This window comes from Parus major, chromosome 14 (assembly GCF_001522545.3).
Source record: "Parus major isolate Abel chromosome 14, Parus_major1.1, whole genome shotgun sequence".
Taxonomy (NCBI): domain Eukaryota; kingdom Metazoa; phylum Chordata; class Aves; order Passeriformes; family Paridae; genus Parus; species Parus major.
This window is the reverse complement of record NC_031783.1, coordinates 4,707,044-4,729,193: the sequence shown is the minus strand read 5'-3', so window position 1 is coordinate 4,729,193 and position 22,150 is coordinate 4,707,044. Positions and strand designations below refer to the sequence as shown.

General features: G+C 40.4%; 1 long non-coding RNA gene across 1 annotated transcript in view; it reads right to left on the bottom strand.

Annotated features, from left to right (window-relative positions):
* Positions 1–14,608: 14,608 nt before the first annotated feature.
* LOC117245155 overlaps positions 14,609–22,150 on the bottom strand; it is a 49,748-nt gene continuing 42,206 nt past the window's right edge. The window contains exon 4 of the long non-coding RNA XR_004499477.1: positions 14,609–15,172. This is a non-coding gene — a long non-coding RNA (uncharacterized LOC117245155). The remainder of the gene's footprint in view (positions 15,173–22,150) is intronic.

Sequence of the window (22,150 nt, the reverse complement as noted above, 5' to 3'; positions counted from 1 at the left end):
CATTTTCACCTCAAGGAGCCCCTCAAATATTATTTGTTTATTGGCTGTATTTCATTTTTGACTGCAAGCCTGAAAGGAATTAATTTTTCTCTAAATCAGCCCAGTCTTGTCTGAAAAACACCAAGAGTGGTGTCACCTACCCAGTGAGTAACTGGAATTGTGGCATCCTCAGGATCCCCACTCTGGTGGCTGATCGTGCTCTGGGTGGATGCTCTTAAAATACATGTGTGTGTGAGTGTGAGGCAGAGAGAGAGAGGGAAGGGGTAAGAAGGAATGAAAAACATATTTAAACTCCATTATTGTAACTGAACTTTTCACCTACTCTAAAGTTTCAGATGAAAACAATGATGATGGAGCAAATGACTGAGAGGGAGAAACACTGCAATGAAATGTTCTTCATAGGAAGTCTTACTGTGGAAATGAATACTTTGTGTTTTCATTTATTGCAGACCCTTGAGGCCCAAATCCTGTGGCACTTCAGGTGCTTGATTTTCTACTTCTTGACTTTAATTGAGCTCATCCAGAAGGTGAATGCTTGCTTTACCTTCCACATGTGCCTGCACTGAGCTGAGTGCACAGAAACCTCCTCTCTCCACCCTGGGAACAATCAGAGGGACCTCAGCAGGACCTGAGGCTTTTTCCCCAGGATGTGAGGCCAGGACTTTCTCCTCAGCCTGGCAGACTCCTGCCTATAAAGGAGGCAATGACCACTGAGAATGTCCAGCTCTCCTCTGGAGCAGCACGAGGAGTGAGGCTGGGAGCCCCACCAGCTCCTGTGGTACTCCATTGCTTACTCCTAGTGCTGTCAAACTTGCAGAGAATATAGATTTTCTCTGCCTGATAACAGAGATGGAATGGTAATAGGTAATAGGAGATGAGAAAGTGTTAGAGTGACTTTTCATTTTCAAGAAGTGCAAACTTAGCACGATTTAGTGCAGTGTTTCATGATGACTGACTGAAAAGTCTTCCTCAGATATAATGCCACGTAAAATGAACAACTTGTAACAGCTACAGAATTGTGGAATCCCTCTGCCAGGTTTTGTCAGAGGTTAAATAACTTCAACTGGAAAAACAGGAAGAAAGATTTACAGGTAATCAGTGTTGTCAAAAGTAGTGGACTACAACAGCTGAAATATTGGAGCAAATATTCCAGACAAATATTTGTCTCACAAATAACATTACAGCTGGTACCTCTAAAGAAACAGACTGAGTATTGTTCAATACATAGAGAACTGTGTATGTGAAACTATAAACATTTATTTTAACAAACAAAAGGAAAGGAAAGAGTGCCTTTCTGCTGGACCTGCATTCAGCACAGTTTCTGAATGTCTTTGAAGATTCCCTCAACTTCCACTGCAACCTTGCACCCAATGTGCCCTGTGGGCTCTAACAGAACCTGGCACAACATGTCTGTATGGTCAGAAATCAACATACAATGATAATTTTAGCACTAATAGCATAAAGGACAGCTTGAGTAACAATTCTGAAGTGGCAGCTGCTCACCTGGGTGGATCTGGCAAAAGGCATAGCTCTGGCATGTTAAAAACATCTCCACTTCTGCTACACAGCTGAGGGTGCCTCTGGATCTAAAAGGAGACAGTTCCCAGCTATCAAAGGCTGATCCCAAAAAGTGAGAGACATGCCCTTTGGTGGGAGAGGATTATTCTCTGAACAAGAATCTTGCAAAGCCGTCCTTGTCATGCTGCAACACCCACTGAAAAGATGGCAAAGCAGGGCCTGATGTAGGAAAAAACCCTTTATCAACCTCCCCTCCTTTTGGTCCAGACTACAGCACAGCTAATACTGAACTGTGCTCTCTGAGCCAGGCTTTGCAGTACAGAACACAAAATCCCAATGCAAAGGAATAGAAAGCATGACTAAGGGAAAGAGAAAAAGAGGAATATATATATATTGCTCTGAAATTCTTATTTTTCTGGGGTGAACAAGGTAGAACTTGTCAGTCATATTCCAATATCTATTTCTGAGTTAAAAACAGACAATGCCTATTGACGCAAATGTATAAAAGAAATATATTATTTCTTTCTGTCAGCAGATAGACAAAGTTGATATTTCCTTTTTCTTCTTATCTGCTAAGTGCATGAATGCTATTTGTCTGCAATTTGCCCCTCAGCAGAAAATGAAAGCAGCACCTACATACCAAAGAGCTGATAGCACAAACTTGCACTTCTGTGTAAATGTATTTACACAGACATGTATTTGCACACACTGAGCATCTCAGACATCTCTAGGAATCCCAGAAGATTCTGTATTTTGTGCATTATTTTTCTTCCTTAGGCAAACACCAAAACAGAATATCTTTCCCCACTTTTTCTCAGTCAGGATTCCATTCTGTCTGCATCGCACAGAGGCTAACACCTGGATAATGGGAATGATTCAAACCATTCCTGCAGCAGCCAGTGTTTGTTTGGCTCTCGTGCTCTCGTGACACAGGCAGCTCCACTGCAGAAAAGCCACATTTTAAACCCCATGTCACCTCCACTTACTCCCAGCAGGCTGGACTGATGTGGTTCTGCAACACAGCTCCGAGGGCTCCTCTCCCTGCTGCTGCCACTGAAACTGCCATACTTTTAACAAGGATAAGGGTTTTGAGAGCATGACCAGAATTTTACCAGCTTGGTAAAGCTTTACTGAAGATTTTCAGCCCTTGTGTCCCCCCATGTTCATTTTGAGAGGGAATATCAACTGTTTGTGTTCAGTTCTGCACACAAGGATTTGAACCTGAGAACACTCCTGCCTTTGTGCTTGGACTGCTAAACTGCTACCCAAAGAACAAAGAAAATGAATATGATGGAGATACTCAGCAGGTCAGCAATATCTTTGAAGAGAGGGATTTAACTTAGACATTAATCAGTATATAATTGCTTACGTAGCATGCCTTTCTTCACTATTAATGATTTAACATGATGATTTACCAAGGCACCGAGAGAATGCCTGGATGGAGGGAGAAAAAGCACAGAAATATAGCCTGTGGTGTTCCCTGCCAGAGAATGAATCTGCCCATGCAGGAGTGTCAAATTGATAATGAAAGATAAAATGTATGGGGAGCCCAAGAGGCTACTTTACATATTGCAGTGAATAATGCTGCTGCTCTCTCTGCCCATTACACTGGATCAGCTCCTTGCAGACACAGACAAAAAAAAATATGGTGATCCCACCTCATTCACAGCAATGGTTTTTCACTCAGGATTCTGTTTCCAAAGAGCAATTCCTTATCTAGACTTGTATTAGTGGAAAAAAAAAAAAAAAATCAAAATCAAAGAAAATACCTGTTGTAAATAAGATGTGAGTACACCAAGATTTCCTCCTTTAATGTTAACTAACCTATTGGCCTTCCTAGCAATTGCTCTGTTGGTGGCTTGGCTGAACGATCTGGTGAAAGAAACTTCACATTTAAACAAGAAATTTGTATCTGTTGAGACTATTTTAACCTACAACAATGGTTTTCAGGTGGTTTATTCTTGGGAAGCTGAGGATTATTTGTAAGTAATCCATAACAGCAAAACAAGAAACTCAAGCCTATCTATACTATAGATATCAATCTATATCAAGCCCTACTATCAAATAGGTTTAAATTTCCTTAACAGGAGTTTGGATCTCCAGACAAAGTTCTTTAAAAATATTTATCAAAAATGCTTGAAAAAATCTTTGATCTAGGAAAACACTATGTTCAAAATATGCAGTTAAATCTGCTGGTAGCTTAACAGTGGGATAGTTTACTGTCTCATGTAATTGGGATTAAGGCACAATTAACATCCCAAATTCTGTGGAAAGACTTAAAAATAGTTAATGAGAGCTGTGAGAAGAGAAACATTTTTAGGATTTCTCATTTGTATCATCACAAAATTCAAAATCTCTGAAAATTTTCCCTCATTTGATATTAGAGCTATATTGAAAATAACAACATTCAACAAAAACTTGAATTTTTCTGTCACAGGTACCAAGACACCCATTTCTCCCCTTTCTAGAAAGGGGAAGAGGAGCAAAAATAAGAATGTTGAATAACATTGTGACTGAGCAAAACAGAACTCATTCTATGTTATATTTGCTAGAATGAAATGTAATTGTACTGGTCATAAACTCTGTGCTCCCATAATCCACATCAAAATTAATTTTAGGATCGACCAGGCAATTTTTGCGATTCACACCCTCAAAAAAAAACCAAGAAAACAAAAAAACCCCTCTAAACTACCATCTACCATCCAAAAAATTCTTCAGCTTTAGCCCCAGGTATAACCACACTGGTATCTTATGTGAAAATATGATTCTACAGTTGATAAAATTTTAGTCTCTACCATCATATCGAAACAATGGCTAGAAGAAAAAAAGTCACTATTTCCAAGCTCCTTTGTTTGCACATTTGCATTCTGCTCGCATTTATGGATTAAGAACCACAAAATTCTAAAGTAAATGGGGCAAAATTGTTTATAATGAACTAAGCTGTTGTAACATCCTCCTGTAGGATGTTACTGTAGGAATTAATGGATCCAAAAATTGTGAGCATGAGGCAGTAGGTGTTTCACACCATCTCAATTATCTATGGTCCAGTTTCTGATCAGTGGAGTGCTACAAAGTGTGTGGGTTATTTTCTTCAAAGCCAATTAGCTTTTAGTTCCCAACAGTGGAGATATTCTAAGTGCCCTCCACTGTGTTTATTGAATGCAGCGTGAATTCCCTGCTCACAGCATTGCAGCTGGGACTGGGGGACTGCCCTTGGTGCAGAAGAGCCTGCTCTGACCCTTGGAGAGGGAATGGGATGCTGCCAGGGTGTGGGAGCTCCTCAGGAACACCATGGTGGCAGAAACGTCCCACAGGGGAGAGTCACGGGCACCACAAGTGTGGAGCTGCAACTGGGACTGGCACCTGGACAAAGCTGAGCTGAAGGATCCCTAGGGAATCTATCTAGTCTGAGCCCTGTCACCTCAGCAGTCCAGTCTGCTGTAAACAAGGGGGATTTTCCTGTGGACTGAGCCTCTTCCCAGACAAGTTGATTTGAAGTGAACAGGGCCCCCTCTTCCCCAAATGTGTGCAGCAGAACACACAAAATGCAAGCCCCTAATGTTGGGCTCCACAGGTTACCTGAGCACTGGCACTAAATCCCTATTTCAAGTCCACCCAACCTGCAAAAGAGCTCTTCAAACCCCCTGCAAACACAGACACAAAGCCACAGCTCGTGTCTGGGTGCTGTGAGTCTCCCAAGAGACAAAGCCAGCTGCTAAAGGGAACAATTCGGAGCCTTTCCTGGGGCACCAGGTTCAGCTTGCACCCTTCCCTTACACAAAACAAAGTATTTCCACTACACAAAACAAAGTACAATTCCTGCCCATGAAAACATTGGTGCTGATCTTCACTATGCATTCATAAATTCAGTGAAATGTCACAGTTCAGCCAAAGTCAGCCAAACTGGGCTAATAAATAACAAGCCTACATGACCTGGGAGAGGTTCTGGGATTATGGGCATTGCTGGCAAGATGCAGCTGATGAGTTTAGCTTTAGGTAGGAAATCACAGAGCTGGAAGTCACCCCCCAGCACCTGAGAATGCTGGAACTACAAGAGCAGTTGACAGTTAACTCTGGAAAAGACACGACACAGTGAGTAAAAGCATCTGGCCAAGACATGGCCCCTGGTGGCCTCTTCCTCTGTTAGACTTTCATCTCAGAGATGGAGGAAATGGAGAGGGAGAGAAAAATGGATATAAAACTGCTGACACTTCAGAGATATTTCTAACTTACGAAATACTAAAGCTCCTTTCTGCTAATACACTCTGCAGTGGTTAGCATTAGATCCACTTGGGACAATGGACAAAAAAAGAATTAACATAGCTGCTTCTTATTCCATCCACACAATCTGTTTCCATTTTAAAAGCAATTTTGTAAATTTCTCACACTCCTTTTATTTAATCAATTCTGATGTAGAGTATTAATTTCTAAATTGCATGAATCTTACGTATTTGAATACCCCTGTGGTCCTAAACCCTTTACATCAGTCCTATTCATTTATCTTTGTTAGTAAATGACACAGTGCATAAAGAGTACAGTTAAAGAGTAGAAAGATCACAGCTGCTGTCATATTAATATTTAGTGAGCAGATTTAATAAATACCATATCTCACTCTATGTTATTATCTGCATTAGTGCTATCAGGTTTTAAGGGAATTCAGGAGACGGTTTCTTATCCATCAGGTTGTCAGAAGCAGACAAGAGGAAAATCAAATGTTCATTTACTCACATCTGGTGTTCCACAGGGATCCGTGTTTAGACCCCTACTGTGTTTATCTGTATAAATGGTTTCTATCTATCATCTAAATCAGAAGAGTTTATGTGTAGAGCAAACAACATCAGATAAATATCCTTATCCACTAACTTGGTATAAAAGTACAAACCAAATGTACACAGCACATTGTAATTTCTGCTATTTACTGAGGTTATAAAACCCTCTTCCCTCTTCCACTTTTATTTTTGCTCGAGGTTCCTAACTTGATTTGAAACCAATTATTACTTTCCCCTTTTCCTCATGCCTTTTATCATTACACTGATACATAGCTTCTCTTTCTCTTGTACCGTATCAAGGAGCTGGAAAATCGGTTTTAAAAAGTGTTATAAATAGGTAACGCTGAATATAACATGAAAGAAAAGCAGATGTACCCCTGGAAATGAAATATTCAAACCAAGAGATATATTGCATCTTGCTGCAGGGAACCTGCCAGGGAGGACAGAGGGGCCGTGGCAGAGGCAGGGATTGTGCAGGGCTCTTTGCTAATGCTGCCATTATTATTCTCCTCTCTCCACCTGAACATTTTACCATGCCAGCTTCCTTCCCCAAGGAGGAGCTGGGAGATTTTTTTATGGGAAGAAAGGAGCAGAGAGAGACCATAAGAGAATGGATCTCTGATATCAACAGCCATTTTGGCTCACAGGTTTTTTTACGCGAGTTACCTAAATTGTTTTATTTTTATGCAAATCTGGGTAATTAATGCATAAATAGTGAGACCATGAACACCTGTGATTTCAGTTCCCATCTTAGCAGTTCTCTATGGAGCTGCTGCTCTCTTCCCTTCAGGCTCTATGAGGTGCATGTGAGAGCCACATGTTTCTGCAAAGACAACTGTGTGAAGGACATTTAGGTGTTGTCCTGTTTTAAATACCTCCCCACAGCACAAGGAGTCTTGCCCAGCATTAATGCAAGACCCAGCTCTGTTAGGAAAGAGAGTTCTAGGTATCCTCTGTCCTCCAACTTCTTAATCAAGACAAATAGCCAAAAATATCCTGTTTCTTACAAAAAAAACCCAAAGCCCTCACCTCCAGCCCCACCTCACCTTGCTCTCTTTCTCTCTGCCCTCTTATTTCTATATATTAGACTCATTCCAGGAGCTGCAATAACACAAGACCCTGGATTTGGCTTTAAGCAGCACAGCAGACACCAACCTGCTCTCTAAATAAGAGTTCCCTGCTGATTGTATCATATCAGTTAAAATAATAAATGTATGATTCATTGTTTTCTGTGATCCTGGAACACAGTTGTACATTTGTTTTAACATTCAATTATTAACAGGAGTGCTATTTGGAATGTCTCATACGCCTTATTTAAACAGAAAATAATTATTAATCTCCACCAATAAAATACAGATACACTAACAAGCAGTCTGTGGCTTTCTTGAATCTTATTTTAAGAAGGATGTAGTTTGAAATAATTAAAAAGCAATACATTTTAAAACCGCTATAGATAAGAGCTCCACATCTGCACATATTTTACCCTGAATAGTTCTGTGCAAACCTGAGTAACTCTCCAACACTGGAGTTATTCCTATGCATTCCAAAAAGATGCATAAAATCATTTGACCATCTATGGGCAAAGACCTTTCAATTCACACGCTGTCAGTAACATTTTGCTACACATACTTTTGATTATTATCCCGTTGGAAAGCATTACAAAATGAACAAACAAAATATAGAGCACAATAATTAACATGCAGAGGATGCAAAAAGAGAAGATGCTGTTAAGACTTTCTCTCTGCAGAGAATGAAGTAGAAAAAGTGTTGATCTCAGCAGAAGGATGGCTAAATGAATTAAAATAAACAACACACAGGTGAGGCCACTACCTGCAGCAGGTAGAAAGGTGAAGACCCTGTGAAGGATGATGCAGGGGAAACAGAGCCCACATCACAAATCTGTGCTAAGGAGACAGAATTTGATCTGCTTGTGCTCTAAGATGGCCTTAAGAATTGAAAATGTGTTTTGCAAACACGCTTTACAGGGTTTCTCAGCCAAGGTAACATACCAAACCATAAAGTGATGTGCATTGCCATGGGCTTACATACCCATGATTTTGCAGGGAGAACTAAGATAAATTAATGCAGTTACTTCAGGGAAAGATGTAAATTGTTCAATAATTAAGATAACCCTGCTTTTATTCTACCATTGCACCAAAGTTTAAGACAGAATTTTAAAAATCAAATTTTGAGCTTCATTTATCTTCAAAATCCAGACCTATGAAGCCAAACAATGTTACCAGCTCCATTAAAGTGAGTAACAGAGGCTCAGGGATGTAAACTACCTGACCAAAAGCCTTACAGGAAAATTCAGTGCAGAAACCAGTCTCCAACACATCAAACTTACAACTGGACTTCACTGCCCTGTTCTACCAATTTCCTTTTGTCCTCCATGGCCAGAAAGCTCCAGGGAACTTTCCAGGGAAGTGTTATGTGCGTTGTAACTGGATTCAGGCACTGAAAAATAGCAGGAACATGCCAAAAAACATCAAGGCTAAGGCAAGCTTCTTCTTCATGTGTATCCATACAAGCACACTCAAAGCTTCATTCTAAATATATCATATGTTGCTCAAAAGCAACCTGATTCCAACGGAATATTTTGTCAGCTAAGATATTTTCTAATTCAAAGTTATCCACACATTCCACATATTCTTTCTCTCTGACAGAGCTGAATAAACATGATCCTGAAAAGCCAGCTCTTGTTTAAAAGCAATGTACAGATGGCTTTTCTAAGTGCACAGTCTCAGAGATTATCAAACTTAATAAAACCCCAGTCCTCATATATTCCAAATGAGAATAAGAAACATATAACAAGCACTTTCTGTGCACAATAATTTTTACTGTACATTAAAAAAATCCATTTTCACCACACTATCTGGCTTTTGAGAGTGGGCATCTGTGCTGTATTGCTGTCCCTTCTCGAGTGAGGCATTTCTCACTGGTTTTTATCTGGCCACACCTTCTGCTCTTAACACTCATACAAGAGTACAATGAAAATGGGTATAGATTTTCTCATCTATATTTCTCATCTATAGATTTTCTCATCTACAATATACCTTCCCCAAAACTCATGAAAATTCCTGTTTTCATTTCTAATCAGTGGCACCAATAATTTCAAGGATACTGCAACAACAGTGAAAATAAATATGCATAAAGCATTAACTGGTGAAAAGGATCTGAGATTTAAAAAAATTAAGACAAAATTACACTTAGCATCAAATTAAATACAAAATGTAGTGATGGTGCTTTAAGAATTGAGAAGGATTTTATTACAGTAAAACACACAAATCTAAAATGTTATTTAAAAGCAGAGCATAGTAATGACTGCAGTTACAAATGGTTAGGTTTTATGCTGTATATTTGATTGAACCTGTGTTTAGTGAGGTATGGATCATTGCTTTTATATAAGTTGCAAATTTCACTTATATTTGCAGTTGAAGCCGTTTTTAGGATTCAGATGTATTTTACTGCTGTTTTTTCATGTTATGAAAAACTGTGCTAAGCTTTACAGCTTACCCCAGAGGAGTGGGATCAGCCCTGTGTTCAGGTGTTTCTGGCACGGTATCACTGCACACAAAACTTTTCATGCAAACATTTCCATTGTCAGTAACGAGACTGATACCTGGATTTCAGTTCACTTTAAGCACTTCAGCGAGCTCACTGAGCTCTATCTGTTGGCACTACACAAAGCACATATTTTGAATTCCATGTTTGCAGGAATTCCAGACTGCAGGTGTCACCTCACTTCTTTCCCAGACATTCAGCAGTGGCCACACAAACTTTGCTGAGGGCACAAACCAATCCTCCTCTTACTGACTAGACAGATGCAGATTGAGATATTTGCCACATAACCAAGAGAAAGTAGAGAATTTTTCTGTGGTGTGAGTGAGGTTACACCAATTTTGAGCGCCTCTGGAGCTTTCCCCAGTGGTGATTGCTCATCTGGAATACTCAGCAGCAGCAACAGCAAAGCAGTTTCATTTCCTCCCTGCAGATTCACATGGGATCTGTCACCAAAAGCAATTCTGACAAGTGCTGGGGAGGAGCTGCAGGAGCCAGCGAATCTCACACGGCTTCATTACAGCTCCTGCTTAAATTCACACCCGGGACAGCACCGTGAGATGTTGCTCCTCAGGGAGAAACTGCATTCAGGGGATCTTCTCCCAGGGACATTTAATCCACCCCTCCTTGAGAGCTTTAAAATAAAGTTTTCTTCAGAGGCACATCAGATCATACATCAAGGAGGCAAACTGACTTTGCAGCCTTGCAGTAATCGAAAGTAAGCCTCGATGGTGAGCTCCATCTCTCATGCTCTGATAAATTGATTTCTCTCCTGTTTTTATTATGCACTACTGGAGTTATGTTCATTGAAGTTAATGGGAGCATTTCCATGGACTTTGGTGTGTAGTAGGTCATATAATAAGTTCCTCCATATGTTGTAGTCTGAGGGCCAGAGCAGCACTTACTCATTTTAAGCACTCTTTTAAGATTTGATGGATGACTTAGCTCTGTTTTCCCAGTTTTCCAAGGACGCAAGGCAAAAACAAAGCTAAATACAAAATACTTCATGGCATCCCCCCTTTTTTTTTCTTGGTTGGTTGTGCTGCTGTTGGGGGAAAAATGAGCATTTTGTACAGCCGATAAATCATTTTGTCACCTTAATCTTTTATTGATCTCAATAAAAATTGTATTTTGTTTCTTAACAAAAATTCTCCAAGAAGGACATCACATCCAGAGATGTGTATAATGTAGGAAGCGCTCATCATTTAACATTCTTATTTATGGGACAAGATATGGATTTTTGTGGAAAAATCTTCAACTGTTTTTGTAAGGTGATGCATCATATTTTTAAAGATGTGCTTGACTAAAGGGCAGGTTGTTTACCAACTACACTAAGGAGTCATATATTATTGTGAGGTTTTATATAAAGAGATTATAAAAACACTTTTTCTGAAGCAGTAAATGGGAGGGAGTAGAGAGCTTTTCTCTGCTAAGTTTGTCCTGTCACTGCAGGTTGGTACATCACAGTCATTTCATCTTGTTTCAGAAGATCACACTGGGAAATATTTGGGAAGAAAAAGAAAAGGAAGGAAAAGTGATGGCTAAGGGAAGCCTACAGCTCCCCACGAGGAGCAGTGTAAGACCCTGACTGTATCCTGTGCTGGCACTTGCTTTCTGACATCTCTGAGAGCACAAAGCCCGTGCTGGAGCTGCAGTCTGAGCTCCCTTCAGAAGCAACACTGCTAGAGCAGGATTTCCCATCTCCAGCCTAGCACAGGATGAACTCAGGAGCCACAGAAAGGGGGACCAGTGACTTTTGCACAATCACACACCGAGTTACTGGCTACAGACACGAGCCACACCAGTCTGACACTTTCCTGTGTCTCACCAAAGAAACTGTAAATAAGTCCAATTATTCTTTACTGCAATTGTTTGAAGAATCTTCAGGCCCTTCTCCTTTCTACAGTCTGGCAGCACTTTTAATGAAGGCTTTAGTGCTCCATAACTCTGTAGCCAGAATTAATATGTGCTTGCAATAATTGCTTAATAAAGGTTTCACTATAGAGTAACCTAAATGAGGGCCAGACTCTTTCCCATTTCATTTTCATAACCTACAGGACTACATCCAAAACTGGCTCCAAGAACTGACTTGCACAGTCTGCAATATATCCAAGCTGCCTTCCTGCCAAGAAAGGCAAGGCACAGGGAAAAGACCTCTGCAATTCCTCTTTGCAATGGAATTAAAAAATGCAGTCTGAAAAGTGGCCAGGACTCTTGGGCCCAAGATTTCTATCCATCACATCAAGACAGAGTCTGCACCAAGAGTCCCCTTAGTCTCTTACAGAAGGAAATTGCGTGGTCAGATAAGCATGTCCTTAACATCAAAGATTTATTGCTCATAAAATTATCATCAGAGCCACCTCTCACGTGAGACAATCCATTCTGCACAGCAATAGCTACACCTTTGATTTCCTCCAATTATGGGTATGGGCTGGTTTGGGAGGGTTTCAAATCCAATATCTCAGACCACAGCACCAGGTGCTCTCAGCATATACTGCCTGCATAAAGGCTATTTTTTTTCATTTTAATGCTAGTCCCTAAACCATTTTTGTATCATACTGTCATTGTCAAAAGATTAACCTTAAGCTGAAACAAGGACTATTTTTTTTTTTTTATCAGACTCCTGAAATTCTCCAAATATTAATCTAGATTTAGAGATGAAGCTAGAAAATCCTCATGTTTGTCATGTTCTGCTGTTCAGTCTTTGCTTGTTCACAGTCTGGGCACATACTGTTTTAGACTTGAGAGAAAAAGAGAGTTCCACCACTGCCCACAATAAACCAGAAGGCACTTATTCTTTGCTCATTCCTGTAAGAAGTGAAGCTGAAGAAACACTTTCTCTGTTCTTTATTTGTTTTTCAGGGTCAGAAATTCAAGGCACATTGCACAGGCTTCTTATACCATGGCTAGAGGTCAAATCTCGTAATACATGACTTGTCAGTATCTTTTAGCACAATTGATAGGAGTGTGCTGCTGACTCTTGCATTCCAGACTGAGAAGAAAATGTCCAGAGCAACTGAGGTTATATGATAGATTTTGTAAAATATCACCAACTCTCAGCAAGAAAGATGGTGTTGGAGGCTAAGGAAAAGGGCTGCACATCAACCTTACAAAATGCCAGAGTTTTGATTGATGGTTAAAACTGGTCATTAACAGCAGTGACTCCTGCCTGCCACAAAAATCTCTACCTGCTTTAGGAGGGACTCATACACAGCAGAAGCACTGACAGACAGATGTCCCATCCCAACTCAAATTAAATTAAAAAAAGAAGAAAAGAAAAAAACCAAACACCATTTCTCCTTCATTGTAGTTTGCAAACGTAGCAAATATAAAGGTGAAATTCTGACCATCTTGGGATAAATGGAGAATTGAAATTCTGCTTGCTTCTGTAGACACACAAATGTACAAAATTATACTTATGAGGGGGCAGGAAGAGCCCAGAATGAGTTTAATTTTTCATAAGTGAAAGGAACTGATATATTCTCTGTTAGTACAGAGAATTGGCTTCCAGTAACTTGCAACTGATATTGGTTATGGTTAAATGTTTCCAGCAGGTTTGTGAAAGGGAAGGTAAATGCAATCAGCAGATGTGGCTGCAGAAGAAACAAGGACTGGGGAGGGAACCTGAGATTTAGTGCTAGGAAAAATGATAGCCATTGTTCCTTGTTTTGAACTCAGCTTCAATTAGCTAATGATAATACAATCTTTTTCGGATTCTGAAAGCTTACTAAGGACATATGAATACCCAAAAGCAGGTGTTCTTCCATTAACTGCTCCATCTATTTCCCTAGCAATCAGTGATGTAAATAAATCACACACACACTTCAACAAAATCCTCCCCTCCCCTGCTTTTTGTCCATTTCTGCTCAGGTTAGAGCATAAGGGAGGAGGCTAAATAATCATCAGGGAAAGGTGAAACTACATACACACAAAACCAACCCATTTTCTACAGGAAAAAAAAGGGGTTTTAGAAAATTATGAACAAAATATTAACTACACATGGTTTTATGGAGGATCAAGCTCTTCCCTTTACCCTACTGGAATCCTGGATTGCCTTTACTTGCACCAGGACAGCACAAAACTGATTAACAGGAAAGAACAGAAGATCAGTCAGCAGAGAATGATATATACCCATATACATACTTCTATATACCCTGCTTAGTTTCAAAACAAATAATCTTTTGGGTATAAGACAAAGTCTACTATGATATTTGATTACAGATTGGTATTAGCATTTCCTTTGTCTGCATACCTACAAATTCCAGGAGAGAAGGTTAATTTGCATTTATGCAACTTTCCTTTTACTAGAATTCCCATTTAACACAACTTTTCAAGAAATTACTTTTTCGGCCTTCCATTATTCTTCAAGGATTTTAAATTTTCTTATAGATTATATTATCAGAGTGGTATCACTTCCTGTCAGCATGAACAGATGAATGTAAGGAGATTTTACTTGATGTAGCAACATTTTATAGTTAATAAACTTGAAAATATTCCAAAAGTTCTATTATAACTTTTGTCATGTGACTCCAGTGCAGTCAGTTTTCAACAAGTCAAATGTGAAATGGGAGCAATGGAAAACAGGGTGAAATCCTACAGCCAACTCAGATCCCTGTCAAGCAGTCAACAAACTCACACTCCAGGGAAGAAACTGTTAAAACACCAAACTTAGGAAAATATCAAGGTCCAAAAAGCATCTGTTGTGCCACCTGATTATGGTGTACATCTACTAGCACCACTTTTACCAAAATTATGGGTACGGTGCTTGTGAAGATCAGGCCTTGTGCGGCTCTTTATGCTATGACAAAAATTATATCTCATATTAATTGCTTTATTATAGCCTTCCAACACAAGAAACTTACATATTTCAGAGTAAAGTTCTCGTGCTTAGGCAATTAGGAGGAAATACGTATAATGCCTTTTTATTAGAACACAATTAAAGAGTAATCACACTTTTGTCGTGGCTGACAATTAGCAGCCCTCCTCCTCCAGAGACATCACAGAGCTATGTCATTATCATTACCAAAACCTAAAGCCCACTGAGGGAGTATTAGATCTATGCAGAAAAACAGGCTGGGAGAAATCCTGGCTCCATGGAAAACAATGGCAAAACTCCCATTTTCCCAGCTCTAATTAGGTATGGTTAAATTACAGTGAACATATAGTGAACTCGCTTGAGCTGATGAAAGAAGAAGAGCAGATCTTAATAGTCAGTGATCCCTCCTGAGTAGTGACTCCAAAGAAAGAAGTTCAGAACGCTTTTTTGAGGCAGCAATCCTAAATCGTCCATTGTCTCCCCCTGGAAGTCTGTTGGCTTCAATCCCCTGATAAAAATGACAGAATCAAGGAAATGAGAGTGAAACAGTTACACAATCAGGCAGCACATCAACATGTGCTCATAGCACTTTAGTTGTGTGTGTTTTTAACCCTCTAGTATCACATATCTTGTATTAACCCTCTCCTTCACAAGCCAGGCACCCCAAGAGCAGAGCAGCCCTCCTCTGTTCTATCTTTCTGACTGATAAACAAAGTGTTAACAGGCTGGGTAAAAGGGGAAAAGGTAAAAGCTTGCTCCAGAATTCACCTTTCTCGTTACCTGATAGTGTATGAAAAACATTAGTCCACTGCTGATGCACAGAAACAGAGTGGGACCACATATCAGCAACAAAATATCTTATTCTGATGGTATTTATGTTTATTTATACCTTGTTCATGCTGGTATTTAACACTTTCAAAATACACTCCTTGTAGAAAAACCAGGAAGTAAAATCATCATATCATCATATCACTGTGCTGCCCACCTCCTGAAGAGGAAAAGGCAAATTTTTTGAGATCTGCAGAGGAAACAAACAATATTCACCTGAACAGGCACTGCTGTGAGACCACCAGTGCACACAGAGGAAGCAGAATGGAAACCAGCACTGGTTATGAAGACCACAGCAAGAGCAGTGAGAGTTCTGACAACTTTTCTTTGTGACATAACTCTCAACTCTTCAGTTTTAAAATGTTTCCTTGAGTTTACATTTCTATAGTTAATTTTACACATCCTCAAAACACCAGACTCAAGGGGTTTCTCATCTGTAACTGAGATTTCTGCTCCTTGTAACCCGCACAAAAAAGCTGCTGTGTTCATCCATCATCTTTTTGATAGAGATACATGCTGAGAAGATTTGATTATTCATCTCTCTCTGTTTTTAAATACATCAGCTAGTTAGCATGGCCCACTGGTCCATCCAGCTGCAAGTCTAATGTGTTCTGGCACAGGAAGAGAAATAGATTGGGCCCAGCAGGACCTGCTGAGGGGTCTGCTGTCTCCTCTGTCTATCAGGGAGAGCAAGGACCTGGTCACGAGGCTCAGGCTGCACATCCAGCACCGTACCAAACTGGAGAAATGCCACTTTGTGGAAGTGTGTTAAGCCCAGTCCTCCAATATTCTGTTCTTTGTTGTCCAAGCAGATTTGGATGGTTGCCAAAAGAAGAGAGGCACAAATTTTGGCGAGAAGCCAAAAGACAAGAGGCAATTGACCTAGCACTTTTCTGTTCTTTCCTGGGAATTGCAGAGCTACAACATGCCACAATTGCTTACAAATGTTAGGATTGTTTTCTCTACCTGTGCATTGTGTAAAGAGACTAATGTGCTTTGACCTGCAATTTGCAAAGGGGTTACAACTACCACGGGAGAAGCAAAGCGTAGTGCATAGGTTCAGAAGTGTTCAGGTGGAGGAAATGGAAACACCTGAGTTATATTGCTCCCTGCAAGGGATGTGATGCTCCTAAATCTTTACTTGTATATAGACCCAGCCAAGGCTAGCAGCATAAGGAAAATCTTGGACTGATTAATGCACAGCCTCGCACAAAAACCCTCAGAGCACCCGGCCTCTGCTTCCAAGCAGGGCTGTGTTTGTGTGACACCTGAAGGCCTTTGAGTTTCCTCTGAGCAAGTTCTTTTCTTGAGCTGTGACACAAATGGACTTGGGAAAAAGGGATGTCCAAGCCCCCTGCTCTGAAAACAGGAATTGGGGTGGGTGGCACCAGCCAGCAGTGCTCACACAGGTGCGTGGCAGGGCAGAGAACACTGAACCAGGGTAAGCAGCCCTGTAGCTGCACAGACAAAACCCTGGCCCCAGCTGTTTACCTTCCAGGCATTTTATTAATTTCATTCTGCCCTCAGCTGTGTCAATACGTGGGTGCAGCTTCAGTGCCACTTGTCCCAGCGCTGTGCTCAGGAATGGCTGTCAGGGAGCAGCGTTTGGGCTGCTGAGCAGCTCACACACACACAGCACAGGGCAAGGATGCCTCACACAGAGTTAACAGCCAGCACAAGGCTTTCTCAAACCATTTGATTTTGTTGCCCTTTTATAAAATGCAAATTAAAAAAATTATGAAACAGTAGGCAATAAAACCTGAATTTTTAATACCAAGCAATCACTGAACCTTTGCACGTGAGTATGAAGGACTAAATAATCCCATTCTTTCTCACAGCACAGACCCAGGAGAATTTCTTTCTCTATATTGCTTTTATAACAGCTATCTATCTTAGTCTGGTCTTGTTGATATATTTTAAGGCTTTTAATTTGGAGGCTGTTATTTGCTCAGATGTTATCTTCGGCATATTAAGTACAGTAAGCTTCCACCAAGTCATACATGGGCATTTGAGCCGGGGCAGAATTTCTGACTTAAACACACGTGTACAATGGCAGAATAAATAAATAAAGAACACCTTCATGGCCTCCAAGCACCTAGTAACAAAATCACTCTAACCTTACAATAATGCTCTGCTTACAGTCCTCCCAAAATGCAAGTCATTTGCTGGATCCCAAATGATATTTGGTTGATGGATTGCTGGTGATTTCTACATCAGAGCACCTTGGAGCCCTAGTGCTAAACCCCTGACAGCGTTAGCATAAAAGATTTACATTTATGTTATGAGGGCCACACAAGAATAATAATTTTAAAATACATTGCCTTGGCTGCTGGTGCACCATGGGAAATCTAAGAGCAGCAGGCAGCATTCCTGCACTGTAATTACAAAATGGCAGCACGGGAGAGGCTTTGGAGACAAGGAACCAGAGACTGCAGCCATCTGCATGCCTTGGCGAATTGAAATTACAGTAATATATGAAGACATTACCTGAAAAGCCCAGCACCATTTAAATGATTTACTATTACGCCCCAGCAAGCTTTAATTTAAGGATAAAGTCATTCAGCAAGCTAATCTGATATAGGAAGCATTATTTCACACAGTTAAGTTAATTTACACTAGCTGATTGTTGTTGTTGCAGTTGGCATTATTATCTGCACAAACAGCCGATCGGCCCTGACAGAAGCAATATACTGCTTAATACAGCGTCTTAATTCAGCAGGCCAGCTATCTGTGATAAAGGTTTGTTTATAAGCAATAATGGGGAGGAAAGTCATTTTGAGGCTAAGCTGATAACACTGATGAGAACTATGTGGGGGTTTTTCTGGTAAGAAAACAAGCAGGAGCCATCCACTCATTTGTCCACCTGTCTCATAACAGCGACATCCCTACAGATTTCTCTTACATGGGTTTTGCTTTCCCACCCTAACTGCAGAGTGGATGTTTGGCAGTGTTTTCTGCATATATTTCCTTTGACAAACAGATCACTATGTGTGATCACCATCACAGCTTCTCTTCCCCAGTGAAATACAGGCTCCAGGAAGACTTCCATGGCTAAGCTCTGCCATGTGAGCTGGCTTTAAAAGCTCCTAATACATCACAGAAAAGGCAAAACACCCATGACACATTGCATAGTTTTGGCTGGCTTACCTCCAACAGCTAATGGTGAGAGGCACTGTGATACTTGTAGCTGAATAAGATAATCCTATGTTATAAAAAAATCTGATGGAGAGGGATGCCAGGGGAGGCAGAGACAGCCAGTGCCTGGGCCAGGGATGGCTTTGTGCCTCCTTTTGAGCAGGGCTTGGATCAGGTTAGCCTGACCCCCCAAAGGTATTTGTAAGCACCTTTACTCACTGAGAGCTGTAAAAGTCCTTACAAACATCAACATTGTTTCCCCAATAGAAAACAAGCAACAAATCAGAAGCTCTAAGTGAATTAGCTCCTGTAGCTTTCTCTTCCCCACCTGGTGAAGCCATCTACTGAATCACAGACACCAAAAGTTGCTTGAAAGAATTCCTTCGAGTCAGCTCTTCTCCTCCACACAGTATTTAAAGCTCCAGGAACATGCCCCTTTACCCAAAAAACTATTACCCAGTATAAACACTTGTCTGTTCTAAAGTCAGATTGAATATAATGCCAGAATGACCACAAGAAGAAGATCCAGCCAGCCTGGCCTGAATTTGCAAGTAGACTTTCTTCATCTTTCAACAGAAATATATTATATATAATTATATATAATTATAATATTCTGGAATACTGGCTTGGGAGCAGTGACAACAAAAGGATGTTTGGAGACTGCAGCAAAAAATGTATCTTAAAACCAGATCATCAAAAGCAGTTAGAGGGCTCTGTACCATTTACAAGTCAAACCCTATTGAGTCAGAATCCTAAATACTTCTGAAGCCTCAAGTGCTCAGATGTTTCTAAAAAAACATCTTTTTCACAAAAAAGCTTAAGTTTACATAAGCTGTGGTAATTCCACTAAAGCCCAGGTGTGTGGTCAGCTTTTCTGCTGGTGTAGCAGCACAGGTACTGCTGCACACCCAGGCACACCTTTGAGAAGCTCACGGCTGCTCCCTGCTCCAGCTTCCCTGGGGCACAGCAATGACCTCCAGCTGTCTGTGCAGAGGTGTTGAACTCTGGCAGAGCTCTGACAGCCCCACCAGCACTGAGCCTGCAGCATGTGAGGGCCTCCAACAAGCCCTGCCCAGCTGCAGTGTGGAGCTCTGATCCCTCACTGCATTCACAGTTCAGTTCCTGCAGAGCAGCTGTCCCAGCACCGCTGGATCCAGACACAGAACCCAGCTCTGCTTCCCTTGGAGCCAGCAGCCCCACTCAGCTCCAGCAGGACATCACTGCACATCCCACACCGCCTCCTCCTCCTGGGCTCTTGGTTTTCACCAAGGAACAAGGGTTGTAGACGTTATTTTTGATTGTCAAGTCTTAGATGCTCCGTGTTTTGAAAGATTTTATTATGAAGGATTGACATTATTTAACATCTTATGGCAGAAGCTCCCAGAACCTGCACTCATTTCAGCCACTCAATTAATTATAATCAGAAATTGAGGGAATGCAGTGTGAGAGCACACAAAAACAATACATAGCAAAGAACAGTTTGAGGGATTTTTTTCCCTATGTTTTACAATAATAACATGATTTTAATTACATACTTTTTCCCATTAATTTGATTTCTTCATTTCTGTATTTTCACCCATATTTGTTTACAAAAGTATGTAAATAGTACAAAATAATAATGAACACAAGATGTTTAAAAGCATTCAGTTAGAGCTAAGTTGTTACTCTGCTATGGTCCTTTCTAATTTTTTTTTAAGGAGCATAAGCTAGAGCCTTAGCTGGTGTAAAAGGAGAATCATTCCCCTAAAGATTACTCCCCATTCCAACACAATAAAGGCAGCTGAGTGTGTGTGAGCCATCAGAGCACTTTAACCAAGGAGCTGGGTGTGACTCCTGCCTAGGTTTACATTTGAGTTTCAGGGTTCTAATGCAGAAGTCCTTAAGAAAGGGATTATAACAGAAAAAAAATAGAGAGAAAAAAAATGTCCCTTTTTTGTGGTTTTACTTTGAACAGCATAAAAAACCACATTCAGACACGCAGAAAATAAAGAGGAATAATGTAAATTAATTTGAAATTATTTGGATGAATTAGGCTTATGGTCTGATAACTGAATTATGCAGTTATATATGCATAACATAGCCCAGTGTATGGGAATCTAAGGTAATGAGACTAAAAGCCAAAACATAATCAGATATTAAAGAATAAAAGGGAAGCAATGCACTTTCACAGATCATTTGGGGTAAATTCAGGATAAGATGATAAAACAGCTGAATTGTTGCAAATGGAAAACAGATAGCAAGAACACAGACTGAATAAATTATTCGTAATTAACTCACATACATGTTTTCCTATTTACAATACCCTTGACAGGGGAAAAAGAAATCTTATTGTAAAATTAATTTAAAACAGATTTATAATCTTATAAATCACTGAAATTCTATGACAAAAACATGGCTCCAGCCTTGCAGAGCTAGAGACAGCTCATGTCCAAACTACTCTAGTACCCTTTATTCTATCACTTGACTCTGGCTACTCATTTTTACTCCACTGTGACTGGGTAAGTTGCTCAATGTCTTTACTCCTAAAATGGATGGCCTGTCAAGGATGAATTTCATCCACATGAAGGCTGAATCTAAGAAAATATTCTGGGGTCCTTGCATGTCTCATGCAATTTCTATTTAAATACTAAAATACAAATACAGAGAGAATACACGGAGACACTAAACATACACAGACAACTGGGAGTATTTCTAATTTCATAACTTGTTCTATAGTCAGGGAGGTATGCCATTAAACTATTTTACTCCACCTAATAAAATTAGTAACACTTATTAACGGGGCGAAAAACACTAATTGATTTTGTCTCCTGGACACCCATACCTCCTGGCCATGTTTAACTGCCTGGGTAACTGTATAAAAATGTAGTGTACAGTTAGATAATGCATAGAATATGAAATTAATGGTTGAATTCCTCATGCTTGATCCATATTTAGTAGAAGCCATCAAGCCAGCCCCTGCTCCCTGGATCCCAGTCTGGAACCCTGTTAGTGGATGGCAATAGCTGCTCCAAGTAAAGGCATTGCGTGGAGTAGAAATGGCAAAAAAAGTAGAAATCCCTCTCAGTCAGTTCAGGGATGTGTTTGTTTCTACTGAAGAAGGGAAAATAATAGGCTAAGACAAAATTTGTTTAGTACAGTCCATCAATTTGTGACTTCATTTCCTGATGATGGATTTATTCCTCTGGATAGAGAGAGGACTGAGAGGAAGAGGTAATGACATAGGTTGTACATTATTAAAACAGCTAACAGTGGACTTTCATATTTAAACAAAGCAGGACAGTTTTTGGACTGGACTACAAGATCAGGACACAAAAAGACAGAGGTCTCAAAATTCAGTTTCCTTGAATTATCCCAGTTTGAAAAATGGAGCAATGTCAGGCTGGGAGGTGGGGGACTGCTCATGCCTGGCTCCAGGCACCCACCCAGCCACATTTTCACTGCTCTTCTCATTGGGATCAGGGGACTAAACACCATGGGAAAAGCTCATCATCGAGATAAAGCCAGGGACATTGGTTGCCGGTTA